Source organism: Anopheles arabiensis, chromosome 3, assembly GCF_016920715.1.
Source record: "Anopheles arabiensis isolate DONGOLA chromosome 3, AaraD3, whole genome shotgun sequence".
NCBI lineage: Eukaryota > Metazoa > Arthropoda > Insecta > Diptera > Culicidae > Anopheles > Anopheles arabiensis.
In genome coordinates this window covers 32,287,229-32,304,048 of record NC_053518.1, presented here as the reverse complement: position 1 = coordinate 32,304,048, position 16,820 = coordinate 32,287,229, and the positions used below count along the sequence as shown (strand labels likewise).

The 16,820-nt window shown below is 41.6% G+C and overlaps 1 protein-coding gene across 2 annotated transcripts in view; it reads right to left on the bottom strand.

The window, feature by feature from the left end:
- The window catches only part of LOC120904793 (protein sickie), a 347,597-nt gene that overhangs the window by 295,159 nt on the left and 35,618 nt on the right, over positions 1-16,820 (bottom strand). The window contains exon 1 of one of the 2 annotated variants that reach the window (XM_040315144.1): positions 6,192-6,332. The exons of the other annotated variant lie outside the window; for it this stretch is intronic. The gene's annotated coding sequence lies outside the window, so the exon portion shown is untranslated. Of the gene's footprint in view, positions 1-6,191; positions 6,333-16,820 lie in introns of those variants that run through there. 2 annotated transcript variants of the gene reach the window in all.

Here is a 16,820-nt window from a genome sequence, read left to right as displayed (position 1 = left end):
ACACTCTTCAGCTGTGTTCCTGCAAAAAATCATACCGATATCATTTAAAATGTTGCATAATGAATGCATAAATGTGATACCAGGTATGTAATTTATGCGGTTCACTGAAATTAGGACAGCCTTCATTTCAAAGCAAAATGACCTTGCAGCTTGCCAATATTGGCCAATGTGGCGATAAAAACATTTATAATCAGTTATTATTGGCCCATCGACTATTTTGGGAAGTCATCTGCGTATTACATAACCTAGGCCAAGCGCTCTATGGCCTAAATTGGCCAAATACCGTTTCTGCAAGCTTCCAGCAGAAGTAGTATAGTATTTTAAAGAGAATCTTAATGTTTTCATAATTTCAGAGCTACTTAATCATTTAGATGCATCAGGAATGAAGGAGTAGTGCAAATTTACTGCCTAACCTGCCATTTAAGACCTAATTGCCTCAATTGCCGTTGTTCATTATTTCGGTAGAATAATTACTGCTTCGAATTGGTTGACTTGGTTTGGCTTGGTTACTGAGTATGTTTTGACATGTTAATAACATGATTCAAATCTATTTTTAGCAAGGTAATAATCAAGACTTAGTGCCAAAAGCGCTCATGTATCCCCATAACTTCTTAGATAGCATACCAGCCTCATTGGGTTTAAGCATGGATATTCCTTCTGGATTTTAACAGTCTACAGTCTAATGTTTTTGTTTGATTGATGCATGCATTCTAAATAAATTCTAACTTAAAAATATAATTCTAAGGATTTCTTGACAGTTTTTCTTTATCTTAAAACAAAATGTAACTTCCTTACTAGTGTAAAGCCTATAGAAGTAAATTGGTTACAACCGATAGCTTTAAGTCTTCCACATTTTTTTTGTCAATTGATTATAATCACGTAGTCCTAAGCTCGATGACTCAAGCAAGAATAGTTATTTTATTCATTCAAACGCCCCGTAAAACGGAAGATTTGGATGACTTCTCATCATCATTCAAATATTTACTTAATATTCATTCGATTATAGTCTTTTACTTGAATTATGTAGAAAAACTGACCAAATTTTCTCTTTAACTTCCTTACCGATACTTTTTTATGATTTCATTACTTTAAAATTATGATTACAATAATATCCTTTTCAAAATTACTCTGATATTTAAATTTGTTAATCCGGACCGTAGAGCTCATGGTCTAGGTTATGTAATATGCTGATGACCTCCCAAAATAGTCGATGGGCCAATAAGAACTGATATCAAATGATTTTAGCACCATATTGGCCAATATTTTATACATGAGGATGGAGGAGGAGCATCTTGAAGTTATTAAGTTGTATTGGAAAAAGTAAAAGCAAACTTAAACAAAATCAAACTTTGCAAGACATTCTTTACAAAACGACAATTTAACCACTTTTCGCAACAGACACCGTTCCAATAATTTCCTTGGATCATTCTGGCCAATTTAATCCCGCAAGAAACAAGATAATTAACTCAATTAAGCTACGATCATTCCTGCCCAGCAAGTAGCACGGTGGCCAAACACCAATTGACCTATCGCTAAATCGCCCCTTTGCTCCTTGGGTGCCATTATGATCGCTTTAATCACCTTTTTTTCCTACGGACCATTGACTACCGCCGGAATTACTGTCCACCAAGACGATCCAGACAAAAAAGGACCAATCTTGTCATTCTCTTTCCCAATTCCCACGTAATATTAAGCACGCTTCGCCCTATAATCGGTGACAACAACCAAGAAGCTCTTCCTTTCCGCAGTTGCTGCACGAACATTGCTTCACGTGCGCATCGCTGCACTTGTTTCAGATTTTTTTCAATTACCCTTTTCACCTCCAATCACCAAACAAACAAAAAAAAAACACAGGTCGAGACGTCGTGTCGTGTCGAGTTAAATCCTAAAACGAAGCAGAAAGCTCGTGTCTAGCGTGTAGTATCCCATGGTAACCCAGAACCGCAGGACGCTCCCAAGTCTGAGGAATGCCTTTGATTGCCATTATAAGCGCCATTACAGCAGCATTCCGTCTGTAGAAGGGGAAAAGGGAAGAGCTAGAGAGTTCCAGCGGTGAACCCAAAATAAAAGAATAACCTCCACATGACTTCATGCAACGGTAGCACGACATTAAAGAAGAGAAAATCCGAAGCGAATGCCAGACCTTCCAGCCAGCCAGGAATGGGAGGAGATTCTGTTTCGCAAAATTTCCATTTTCACTTTCCAGTTCAAGGATGCGCCCTTGGCGAGTGGGCGCCTCGTGTGACCAAAAGGGTACTTAAGAAGCGAAAGGAAGAAAAAAATCCAACCGATTGTATATGGAAAATCGTATCAAAATTCTCGGTTCCGCATTGGCGCACACTTTTACCATCCAAACCCTGGCCCTGTTGGAGAATTATTACGCCAGACAAGCTTTTTGTGAGGCAGCTATCACTGATTCAAGGTTTTCTAAATCACAATGAAGTAGTTTTTGCACTCTTCTTTTCATTTCCCACACACCTAGAGTCGCATGTCTTGGGCTGAAATTATCGTTTTCCCCTTGCTACAACCCAACACCCAGGAGCTGCATTTTCATAAATCTATTCAAATACCTTCTTGTACCATTCAATCTTCCGGTGGAGCTTTTTTTACGCTACCAAAGAAGACACACAGCCAAGAAGGACACTCTAAAAATATAAGAAACGATCCCGGCCGGCGCTCTCTTCCTGTGTATCGCGCACCGAAAGCGTCTCGCTTCGAAGCCACCGGTGACCATAAAGCCGAAATCCACTTACCCGTTATGTACTACGAATTCAAGAAAAAACAACTGCGCCAAAAAAGTACCAACCTTCCAACGGTCTTGTCTGTAAACGACGAAACACCGGACCGGAAAAAACCCGCCGACAAAAGCCAGTGAGTAGAAAGGAGGCGAAAAAAACCGTCATATTACTTAAAATAAAATTTAATGGTGAATGTAATTTTGAGCTTTCCACCGTTGCTTGCCGTTGCTCCTCGTTGCCATCCCTCCCAGAGGAGCACAGATAAATGGTCACCCCGGGTAGAGGCATCCATTTCATTTGCCTTTGGTGCCCGTTTGTGCCGCGCTGCACCATTTCCTTTGCGGCAAAAACAACCGCGGAGGGAAAGTTCGCGGCCTCTTCTCCATTTTTACGTTTGGAGAAAGGTAATACCACGTGTTAACATTTTACCCGGATGCGTACAATTTATATCGGCGCAATGTTTTACCTGCTTTGGTGTGTGTGTGTGTGTTTTTTTTTTGTATAATTCTTTGACAAAAAAGCCATGGGAATCATATTTTACAGCTGCGACAGTGTGTTCTGTTGTTTTATTCTGAGAAGGAGAGAAGAAAGTAGAGCTGCCAGCTTCTGAGGCTAGATAATCTGAGCCACACACACCAATCTGGGATTTTGTCGTCCTGCCCCTGTTCTCTTACAACCCCGCACGAGGTTCACGCTCCTTAAAGCATAGCCCCAATGTAATAAAGATATTTAAAATGACTTTCAGTTTTTTTTTGTGTACAGGGGAGGAATTATGAAATCTTTATCAAAAAAGATCTAAACATTGGAACTAAGCCGACAAGTGGTTTTCGAAGTCCCTCTTACTCGGTGGTTCCAACACATCTTTCATCGCAAACAACAGTGCGGTGCAGTTTTCCGACAGAGGGGTCTCGCTCAGCCTAGCGCTTATCGTCTTGATCAATCGTTTATTTTGGTTTGATAAAGTAGAGTCGGAGCGGTTTATTACGTAGTGAGGGATAATTTATGTTTTTACTGCACAATAATAAGAATGCAATGACAATGTTTTGATCAAACAGCGAGGGTAAAAAGAAAGATATTGTGCACGATCTCATCAAATTGTGTGATTACATCTGCGTATGACATGATTTATAAGCGACATCTTACTACAACAAGCTCACTTGCAATTCTTAGCATAGTTTGTTCAATTACACGAGAACCACGTTTTACCACGAGAAAACATAATAATTTAAAAAGAATCTCGTTTAAACCCTTTCATGTTGACTTCTTACTTATCCAATCAAAACTGAAAAAAAGCTAAAAATAATTTTAATTCTTAATTCTTAAATTCTGAAGATCCCTTTGTCGGAAAACTGTCTTATTGTAGCGATGAAAGATGTGTTGGAACTATAAAACATCTCTTTAAAGATACAGGCGGTCCTCGAGATACACGGTACCTCTTTTACGCGGATACGGAGATACGAGGTTTTCTAAATTTGACAATTCTTTCAGCAAATTGTACTGATTTGTCACATCAATTGTAAATTTCCAAATAATTTCCGTTTTGATCGTATGTTAAAACCTATTTCAAAAGGTTTAAAACTGTTATATTCAGTCCGAATCATATAAAATAATTCTTAAAGTGACTAAAACCGCCCCCTACTTGCAAAATTACACAAAAATTAGTGAAATTTTAGCTGGAAATCACGAGATTCGACTTACGCGGAAATTGTATTTTGCGGCCGTTTTCGGTCCTCATTAACCGTGTATCTCGTGGACCGCCTGTATATGATAAAGATTGGGATGAAAAACACACGTATACAGGGTACCATAATGTTTTGGTTGCTTCCCATATGTCTTTGGTGTTTGTTCTCGAATTTTTGGGCATTACTCACAATTTTTAGGTTCAATTATCTTGGTATCGAATAAATACCAATAAATGCTACTAATTGATACGGACGATACCAATAAATTATGGGAACGAACAAAATATCTATGGATTATGATGAATAAATCGTGAGACAAGCCCAAAAAAATATGAGAACCGACCAATAAATTGTGGGAAACCATGTATTCAATGCGTTAATTTGGGAATTGCTTGCTAATTTGGCTTAGTTACAACGCAATATCAACTTAGACCGCTCCTGTGCCAAATCCAGTTCAGGAACCAATGCTGAACTCTTAATGCACCTGTTACTGAAAGTTACTAACCGGGACGGACCCCGAACTGATCCCGGAAGAGATATAGAATCAATACTGACCCTGGGACTGATAAAGAATCTTTATCAGTTCTTGGGGATGATATTGAATTCATTTAGGTTCTGAAGCTGGTCCTGGCTTTGTACCAATATTGGAGCTAATCTTGAACTCATACCCATACTCTAGAAAAGATTGGAACTATCTAAATCAAACAACGAATCGATACAATATCTTCTTTCGTCCAGTTACAGATTCTGCATTCTGGGAGGACGAACCATTTCCGTCAGAGGTGCTTTGAAAAATACAGCGTATAAATTTTGCCTTTCAAAAAGCCAGGAATTCACAGATGTCATTTGCGTTACTCCTTTCTATTACTAACCGCAAGCCACATTAAACTCCACTTCAGATAGAACTAAAACTAAACAATGAAAACACAGTAACACTACGAGCATTACTTACCATAGTTCAGCTACCGGTCGCTTTAGTATTCCCTTTAAATCCAAAATTCGTCATCGTGTCTATCCCACGCACCAATGGAAGACCATTTCGCCGTTGATTGCAAGACGTGCAGTGCACAATACGCTATTCTACATTCTTTTATTTCTCGTGTCACCCTAAACCAGCTTCCGGGTGGCTCCGGGATGAGCGCCACCGCGTGCGATAAATCAAATTTGTTTGCTCGTCGTTTGTTGCGACGCTCTTACGTATAAGCAACCACCAGCTACACCAACACAGACACCGAACCTACCGACCAACGATCACGCATTACACTTCACGCGCCAACCGAATTAGACGTCACGCAACAAGACCCACACGCGCTGCAGCATGGAATAAAAGCGCAAACACACACCCACACACAGCTGGAAAGCTTTTGCCGCCCACCAGCACCGAAAGGTAATCCGAAACTCACATACACTTCCAATGCAGGAACAGGCAACTGCAGGCCTGCCCACACCGGACAGCCGGGCTCCAATACACGATCAATGATTAATGGAACAAATAGCGCGTCACACGCACACCGGCGCGTAGTAGCAGAGAAGCGATCGGTTTTCGCCGCGTTAGACTGCAGCCGCATCGTTCGCAATAATCTGCCCCACACTCTTTGCACCTAAATCCTACGCACACACACACACGCACACAAGCAAACGCACTTTGGTCCTAGACACCGGCAATGCCTCAAGGACCTCGTCGTCAGGAATCGCCCTCGCTGCCACTTTTTGTACTCATTGTCAACACAACGCACGTACCCCGCGTGTACACGTAAGGAAGATACACTACCATGCTACGAGACGAGAGCCTTCCTCTACACACACGGCAACTACACGTTTCAATACACATTCACGAAACGTCGTTCCCGTACGTACACCGTTCGGCCGTAACGCACGAACGTACAGGACACAGCACCACACCGGACGACGCTCGAACCACTACTGAACAGCACTTCTGCGCGTAAGGAAGGTGTTGGCACGGTCTGAATCGGAATGTGTTGTTTACAGTAAAACGCTGTACGGAAAATTCCACGCCGGAAAATGAGTTCCCCCAATTGGCACTCACTCTCTCGGAAATGAGATATATAAAAGATGGAGAGGAAAAAGCGTTTTGTAAACAGAGCGTGAGTGTCCAACATTCCTAGAAGCACTCACTCACTCAGGCATCCCACTCGCGTTACCGGCCGGTTTCCGGTTGTTACAACGGAAACGTGACACCGTGGCCGTTTCAATGCGGGCAAAAAAGGGATTTTTTTACAGCAAAGGTGACAAACACGCGTATGTTGGTTGTTTGGCCATGTTCGTCCTTGCTGAGCCAAACCGATACTGGGATTTTTTGTTGCTTTCTCTATTTTGCTTCAAAGCCGTTTTGTGTTTGAGTTCCGGCCGGGTGTGTGTGTTTGATTAAGGCGCAATGTAAGGCGGGTGAGCGTGATGTGTGTGATTGTTGCTACACCAGATGTTTGCTAATCGTACCAAAACGTTAAAGGTATTGAGCGGAGAATGGTTTTCGAAGCAGTTTAGAACGATTGACGCACCTTAAATAACGAAAGGAAGCAAAATGTCACCAAATGCTGTGTTCAATGTTATGTTATTGAATATAACAGTTAGCCTTTAATTGTCCTGTAAACGAATTCGCTCAAAACCACATCAACCAAATGTAACAAATCAAAAAGTAATAAAAATATGGTTTTAGCAACACAAAATAAATTAATTATGATTTAGTGTAGAATTTTCTTATGAAAATTCCTTATCAATAAACCGCCTTGTACGAATCAACGTGCTCAAGGGTTAATTTTAACCCGGCCAAGTCTTAATCTATCCTCACAATCAGGGATTCAACCAAAGGGTCAGAATTAACGGAATGAAATAGGCTGGTGGTCAGTTTTTTTTAAAGAAGATCTCGCTTCTCTCAAAATATTACAGCAAGATTCTCTCGCGAAATAGATAACAGAGTTCCAATAGGGTCAATAAATCGTGCGACAAAACTCCATTGGAAACCCTGCATCTCAAATTTAGGGTAAAAGTTGTCCCTTAACTCCGTTTTTTCATTTTGCACTTAGCAAACCCTGTACTCGAAAAGATTCTGATAAAAGGACCGTTGGCTACAACCGTCTTTAACACCTGTTATCTTTTCAATTATTGCTAAAATGTAAGGATAACTTTATCAATATGTTTTCTCACCTTTTTCAAGCTCTTTTCCAAACAAGGGCACAACTCTCAAATGTATCCTCAACCTGTTCCTATCGACAACAAAGTCAAAGATCATTTCCAGAAACGATATCCAAACCTTACTTGGGATCGTACCCGTATCATTACCTTCTATCCTTCGTTCCCAAAAAAAACGAAAACGACCTACAAAAACCCCTTTTGCTTTCATGTTGCTAAACCTTTTCCGGTTCCCATCATTTGCCCTTTAGTATCCTCTTTCTCTGGATATGAACATTATCCTAACACCTCGTCCTTGTATCATTCCTTCTTCCTGGAGATCAGCTGGGGGATAAGCCCTACCCGACAACCAAAATGAACACCTCTCATCCCACCGAAGAAAGTCATTAGGCCTCCCAGAAGGTGAGAAATGAAAGTCGAACAACAGAAACCTACGTACACATAATATCCAGGATGGCCTGCAGACGAAATGTTGCGGTTCTGTAGTAAAGGCACACATACACACACACAATGAAACACTCCCCCAGTATTCTTTTTCCTTTCTCCAATGCAACCCAAAATGGAGAAAAGAATGTCTAAAGGATTTTTCATTCCTGTCCATCCCACAACACATCCTGGAACGGTGAGCTGAAACTGGAAGCGACAGGTCAAATTCCATTGGGAGTAATAAAACCACCCATTCCCTTTTCCCAGGTACTAGCGGGTGTGCGTGTGTGTAACGCAGAAAAAGACTCCACCGGAAACAGAGCGTGATGTGTGGATGTTTATAATTTTGTGCACCCTCGTCTTCGACGCCGGAGGATTGCGGTTTACTTGTCCCTCACCTCGGAAAGCCAAGAAATGTCAAGATGTCACACAAATATGCACCCATTTTCGACGACAACGACGACCTGTCGATTGCAATGTACCTTCCCTTTCCTTTCCGGCAACAGTCCAGGTTGTGACACGTGTCAAGAGGATTTTGGGCGCGAGGGTGAATAGTTTTGTGGTAGTTGTCCCCCACAAGAGTAATTAGATGTGATGAGATTAGGCAGTGGTGTCCGGGCATAGCGGAATAGGGAGTGAATTAAAAAAATTACCCTCCTAAACCGACAAATGGGTCACCTCAACACTCAACCTCTCGCCAATCGATCGGGAAGAGGATTGAGAGGACATTGAACGCAAACGACATTGCGGTCGAGGTACTTGAAAGGGACGAGCCTTCTTCTAATATTATCATTGTGTAGCTGGACAAACAGATCATTAAACCTTCTCCATCCATTCAATAACATCATCCACACTTAACTCTCAATTTCCATCGAACGCTTATCAAAGGAATACTCCAGGAATATAAAGATCTCTGAAGATGGCAAGTGGTTTCAATTCAGTCTTTCATATGTTTATCAAAACAGCCTCTATTTATTCTAATATACACCCTATCTCTCTCTGCTTTTAGAAATAGCTTCATCCTCTCTCAATCAACTTTCAGGAGGGACTCTACTGAGACATCCCTTAGTCACTCCAGCCGTCCCTAGCAGTTTGGTCCAGAATCATTAATCAACCTGAGCAAATCAGAATTGACAGCACAATTACGACCTTTCGGATGTTTCCTTTTTTCTTGTTTCATGCCCCGCTGGAATTGCAATTAGGAGTAGCGTAATTGTGGCTAAAAGAATTGTGTTTCTTTTTTGGTTTGTTTCTCCATTAATTGAATGTCACGGGCGAGAGCGTCAAAAATTTAATTGAGCCAATAGGTGGAAGGCTCATAATCGGAAATCTCTTGGCAGAGAGGCTTCAAGGGAGTTATCACAACCAAGACCAGTGGTGGCAATCGACACTATCAACTTCTAGTACAAGAGTTTGTACTTGGTTTTTGGAAGTACTTCCCAAAGGATATTGGTGTACATTAGGTGTGCTTTTACCTTACATACGCAACCCTTCTTGATAAGTCAAGTTTCCCTACAAATTGTAAGATCCTAATTGAAGTCAACTTTACATACTTTCATCCCACCTCTGCGCACGACCGCACAGTAAAAGTTGAACATTTTTTAGTGAAATTGATTTCCATTCCCACTGGCCCGGGTAGGTTCTACCCTTACTTACCTGTCCCTTTCGTTCACATCCAGTAAATGCTTGCAAAGAAACCTATCCCTTTCGGATCAGGAGCTGGGGAAATTCCTTCGAGAGCAATAAACTGGCTTCCCTTTTCGTGTTGGGATTTTGTACGCCCGTGGGCCTTGGTGCCAATGAACACCTACACAACACACATAATCTCGGTGAATGCCATTTTGCAAACGAAAAGGGGGTTTTCTCTTGCACAATTCTCTTCTCCAAAAAACACGCATCTCTTCTTTGTTGGAGCTTTTGCTTTAATGTTTTTTAATGTATGTATCACATTGAGCGTACGGCCAAAGAGTGACGCCGTTGTCACTGTCCCCATAGTACGACGTACACTTACACGTTTGTTTCTTCCCGTTTTGTTTTGCTTTGTTTGGTGTCAACCTAGTGACATCTTACCCGACCCTTCATCATCCTAAACCCTAGTTAGCTCTCTTGAATAAAATTCTAAAACTACTGTACTTTGTACGCTATTTACAAGCCACTGCCACTCTTTCCCGATATATTGCTTCACAGTCCTCCTCCACCTCGTGATTGATTGATAGCTACCTTGGACTTGAAACAACTTTAAACCCGCACCAACATACCTGATAATCTGGATCTTCCTTCCCATTTCGCTTTCACTGTGCCCTTAAACTACAGGAACAATATAGAGTCTCGGAGGAAGTTAGCAAAATAAACGTTGCGCGATTCGTTCACATCTCCTTTCGTTTGTGCTTGCTACACTGGCTAGCCGTATTTTTTCAATCTTCAATAACTAAAGGTGCGTGTTGGAAGGGAAAAAATGATAGACTTTGGAAGAGACATAACTTAAATCCCACACATCCCGGTGAATACAAAAACCGAACGCTAATCGCCACTACTAAGCTCTCTGTTCAATGAGGAGGTTTGTTTTATACTGTCTATCCGTTAGCGATAAGGCGATGATGATGATATTGGTGAACCTGTCTACTTCTTCCCATACCTGGGAAACAGCACTTGGTGGCAGCATTCCTCTCTGTCTTTTCTGCTTTTGATTTCTTATCCTAAACCCCTAAAACATTCATTGCCCAAGTCAATTGTTTTGTATAGCACGTGTACAGAGCCTGAGGAGGCCCATCGCCAATCGCTGAGTCTAATGCACCTCACTAATATTGTTAATCGAAAGGGACTCCTCCGACAGCTGTTCGTACTCCCGCTGCATCATCTTCTGTACCCGCTCCATCAGCGCTGAAATGTCGTCCTTGGAAAGACCCGCGCAGGACACTTCCGGTAGAATTTTGATGATATTATGCCCTGCAAACAAGCAACAGCAGCGATTAGAACCTTGAAGGTCCGCAAAAGCTCAAACTATTGATCCTAGCCCCGTTACTTTACCTCGTTTGAAGATCTTCGTTTTGGATTTCAAAAATGGTGCTTCGAAATGACCACCGGTTGAATGAAGGCTTGCGATTCGACGGCAACGTGGAAGCATCCCTTCTTGAATGGCAGCAGCTTGTCACCGTTGCCGCGCGTACCCTCGGGGAAGAAAAGCAGCTTTGCCTGCGGGCGGAGAAGCCAAAGCAAGGGTTATTATGTTGAATTTTGCATGCACCGACTACGGGCTAGTACCTGTTTCTCATTGATCGCTTTAGCATAACTTTAGTGTACCGATTTGTTTCGTTAAAGGTAGATGCACATGTCCTGCATGCATTGCATCCATTTTCATGACAAAAATGAAAACGAATGAAAAAACTACTTAATTTTGAGATTCGGCATGACTATTCCCTCGATGACTAAAAAAGCTTCCACCAGCCGCCGCCAGATGCGCTAGTGATTATCGAAATTACACTTGCGAGTCCGATCAATGTAGCACGGCCTTAACATATTTTTATTTAAATACCATACCATGCATACCATAAACAAGGAAAAATGCAAATATATGTTTATGCAAAGACTCTGTTGATGCGCCTGATGTTATTCAAACTACATTACAATTTAATATTTTTTACCGTTTTGGAGCTTTGAAGCGTGCTAAATCATTGAAACTTTGTATTTAGCATACATTAATTGACATATTTTGAGCAGAACAGTAAAAAAACATAACATCCGAAATATGTGACATCAACCACACAAGTTCTCACACCGATCGGTGGTCGTAACACATCTTAATTCGAATCCAATTGCTCTCTTCACTTACTGACCCCACCCGTTCAGCTCGATTACCAAATACTCAAGCATAAAAACGAAACAAACGTCCGAGAGCAAGTAATTTCGATACTGTCGTTACTCTCGACAGCATGTTTCGCGTTCCTCATCCAGCTCGCTACCATCACTGGCCATTGCGCAACAACAAAAAAGGGCAATGCAAAATGTATGTCTCTATAAATTTTTATTATTTCATATTACACCCTCTTGAATAAATATTTTATTAGCCAGCACAGCCCTTGGACGGCCAGTTTTGTTTTACTTCATTTTTTTCTTCTTTTATCTTCCTTCTTTTTTCATCATCCATCTCGAGCAACATAAGCCACTGGATGCGAAAGATGATGCTTTGTCGTCCTTTTCTTTTGGCAACATCAATGCGGAGACGGCTTTAATCGACAGAAGAGAAGATGGGGAAAGAACATCTTTATCAACATCATTGAATGTTCGATTGACCGGGTACGGTGAAAAAACACACAAACCTATCCTTCGTGTTCGTGGAAGAAAACGGAACACGATACCCGCTCCGGCTATCAAAGGAAAAACATCGCATTTTGCGGTGCGCTAGAAACAAAACGAACAAAACTCATGTTGCTACAAACCCGCCAACCGAAACCGGCTGAAAACTCGTGGCTCGTGGCCGAAAGCCGACACGCTGTGGTTATGTTTGTTTTGCGAATGCGGTGCTATTTTGCTTTCTCAAGTTCAAGAACAATCGCTCGCAATGTTCAAAATTCAGTGCTCTGAGGCAAAGAAAAACATTTCGTTCCGTACGGTAGGGGATAAATTTGCACAAAAAACTAAACCAAACACCAGACAACAAAAAACGAGCATGTTAACACAGAATGCCTAACCAACCTGATGAAGGTTTGTGTTTGATAGACATCACCCTTTTTTTTTTGGTTGCGTTAGTTTTCGGTGCCTTCCGACAGGTGTTTTTGCTACTTTTAAATTTCCACTACTTTCATCGAAAAGAAAAAAAAAGAAGAAGGACAGGAAGAACCTTTAACCTCGAGGACTGTATTTTTTTATCCACCAGAACGTTTCGATTCTCCACGATCTTCTCATGCCATTGTTTGTGGGGTTAGTTTGGGTAGTGAACGGTTGCGTGTTAACCGGCAGCAACGCCAAGAGGGAAGCGAATGTACAAAAAAATTGCTTACCCTTCAGTTACAGTCCGTTTGTGAGGCTTGATTCAGGATCGTTAACCTTCGGGGAGTCCCTTCGCGGCAGTCTATCACACCGGAACGACGATGTGGGTGACGAAGTGCAAATTTCGAACGTAAACTTCCAATGCCACAAGCTTACGATCCTGTCAGTGAACTTTAAAAGGATTTCACTTTGAGTGATGTCTTCGTCTGAATATGTTTATTTTATGGAATGGCTATCCTATCCAGCAAACGATAACACGTTTGATAGACATTTTTGAATTGCGTCATTAGGTTCGATCACAAGATCACGGCGTACAATCTAAACGATTGGTACGACTACAAATGTTTCAAGAAAATCCTTTCCCTTCCTTAACTAGCACAGTACGGTATGGGTAATGATACTAAAACGCTCTCCCCGCTTCCCCGGAAACGATCGTTCCACTCCAATTCGACACTATAAACATCCATTCCATTGAGCCCTCACATCGATTAACCATTATAAAGCGAAACCTCGTGCCGGCTTTCGAAACCTTCTGCTACACGATCATCCTGATGAGGATTATTGCTGGCCTAGTCACACTCGTTTTGCTAAATTTCCTCCAAATGCACCTTTAATAACACTCAAGAACTCGGCAGGCAAACACCATTAGGACCACCGCCGCACAGTGAACCATGCTGTTTCTATCTCCATCTAAAGCGCTTCGCCATATTGCCACATTGATTAAACATTACTTTTTATCTGCACCATCTTCAGCAAACGCAACGCTCCGAAACCCGGCCCGAAACTGCGGGAAGGTCTCAGCAGGAGAAAACAGTGCCAAGGAGCGAAAACTTCCAAAGCTTCCAGGTGCTACGGCACCACGGCACGGTCACGGCGGCTTAGCAAAATAGATCCTAGATGGTCGATAGATTCTGGGCTAGATACGAAGTGCGTTTTACCAGGCTTCACTAGTTTTATACGGGTGGGCGAAAAGTTTTCTCCATAAATGTAAGCAGCAATGAAGCAAGGAAAGAAAAAAGAAAGGAACAGCAATTGTTCCATTGATTTCACAACGGTTTAAGATTTTCTTTTCCCTCAAAATCACCCATTTCTCTACGCTTCATCAATAGAACACGCATCAATCGGCCCCTATTCCGGTAATGCATGGCACCAGAGAGGGGTAAAAGTTGTTCATCCTTTGCGCCCGGTAGAGATGGGGACTAACAGTTTCCAATATTTTTTCGCAACCAAACGAGGTCAACACTGCGTTCGACGCATGATGGAGCGGCCAGATAGCAAAAGAGAAAACTTTTGCTCCATTTGATGCGTAATATGAAGCGCATTATCGGTATATATTTTTTACGCCGCTGGATTTATGTGTCTTCGTTTCCCATTCTCCAAATTGAAGGAGAAATATAATAAGCAGTTCCAACGACAATAATATGATTTTTTAGCAAAACACATATGCTCATTCCTCGCGTTTTGATATTTCAATTGCATACTTTTGGGCGTATTATACTATTTTAAATTAAATTCCATATTAAACGCCTAAATGTGTGCTTAAAAACGCTACATAAAACCTCAATAACAATATATTCGGTACTTTCAACCAAACTATATTCTGAATGATAATATTTATACAAACGTTTTAAGATCTCTATGATGTTGTTTATATCAAATCTAACTCTTCCAGAATAAAAACAACTGAGTCCCATTTTCGGCAACATCTGATGCTCACCACGCATTGCCCCTCTTAACAAAAAGCTTCTGTCCTCTTTAATATACGCATACAGCAACATTCTTTAGCCAGCATACCTCAATGCTCCACCAAAACAGCGTCCCCTTGGGTACTGAAATGGCAAAAGAAAACACGCCACGAGCTGTTGGGGAAACCCGCACTTTTTTATGCATTCCATTCACGATCCTCAAGTTTTTCCAATTCTTCCACATTGGTTTTCCGCTTTCGAAAAAAGATTTTTTATGTTCCTCACCCCCTTTATGCTCCCCGCTTTTCAACCTCTTCAAATCTCTCGCAAGTGTCTGTTTTGGTTACAGTTTTGCGTGCTTCGCGGTTTTCGGTTGATGTGGAGTGGTAGATAAACCCGACTACACGCGTTTTCCATGCGTGTAAATCCGATCCACTCAACGAGAAGCGTACGGCTTTTACGAAAGGCTAGCAGGAGGGCAAAACGGGAAAGCCCAACCCTGTGCAGCCTTGATTTGAATTTGATATTTATTACCACGTCGAAGGCACACTCACAGTCCGGTGCTACGCACATCCAAAAGTGGTACTAAAGAAATATATCATTCAACATTACGACGCACTCGTGCTAGTTTGGCAGTTTTACCTCATACCTTTTCAGCCGCAAAGCCAAGCCCTCGGTTGCCTAATCGAAGAACGATCGTTTGATAAACGAACCCAAAGGACAGCCGCCAAAATAAAGGACCATGCTGAGCTGATGGAAAAGTTTTACCCACTAACACGCTGCAATGTTTTGTTGGCTCAGGTCCCAAAAGGCTTTTCCTGGCCTTGTCGGCCGACGGAAAGTAAACTGATGTAAGTGGTGCGAAATTGATAAATAATTATCAGCATCATTCCCCAAGCATGTGTAGGAAGAGGTGTGGAAAATAGTGATGAATAGTGCCCATCCAGTATCGTCACGTATAGCTGACCGGATGAAGGGCAGTGAGGACAGGAGTGTGGCATTTTAATTTACTATTCCACTCTTATACTGAAAAGGGTAAGAAACTACGAAACTATCCAACACAAAGAAAGGGTTGTACTGGGGTAAAGAAAGGGAGCTTAAATAAGATACAAGCTAGTTGAAAGATGTGATGAAGAATGCATGAAAACGACTTAGTTTTCGTAGCGCCTTTATCGTTCCAAGGAAGACATACAATCGTGCAAAGAGAAGCAATAGGACGGGGCGGCAATAAGTTTTCCCCCGAGGCGCTTCCTGTTTTCTGCTGAACTGAAACGATTAGCAAAAGAACGGGGAACGGGAGTGAAAGTATTAATTGGCAACTGTTTTGACAAGATAATCAAGTTTCGTGCGTAAATTAATGCTGTGAATGGTTGGTGGTAAGAATAGTGGAGGTGGAAAAGGGGAAAGCATTTCGATATGAAAAAAGTCAAAATGGGAATAGCTTATTTACTTATAGGCAATAAGAATATATCGTTCTGCTATTGCCTCGTTGTGCTATTGCATACCTTCAGGCTTATTTGGTAAAAAAACGTCTAAATTAATGCAATATTAAATATAATCGCTTTAAACAAATATTTACACGAATGGCCCTTTGTGCTATTGCATACCTTCAGGCGTATTTAAAAAAACGCCTACATTTATGCAATATGAAATATAATCACTTTATTTCAACCATTGTCATACTTTAAATCATAATGTTCAACTATTAGACCTTTCGCGCTCTATTTTATTACTAACTACTTCATTCTCGATGTCACGACCCTTAAAGCAAACAATTATTTCTGCGTGATAACTCACTACAAACCCATTTTGTATCGCAAAACATAATGCTACGCTTATCAAACTCTCTTTAAAGTTTACCCATTTTGAGCTATCTCCGTTTGAACCCGGGGTATCAACGATGAACCAAATATTTGCTCTCAACCCACCTCAACCTTTGCTCAAAACACACAAATATACACCCACACACACTCACCGGAAATGGGCAAACAGTTTCGGTTGAACTTTCACGGTACGGTACGATGCCCCTGTGGAACGGAGTCAACCGTACACAGTCCCCACAGTTTGGTAGTTTGTTATCCTGTGGTAACATAAAAGCTAGTGGATTCCGCTCTCTGTGCCTTCGTTCAAACCCGACACAGCAACAACAACAA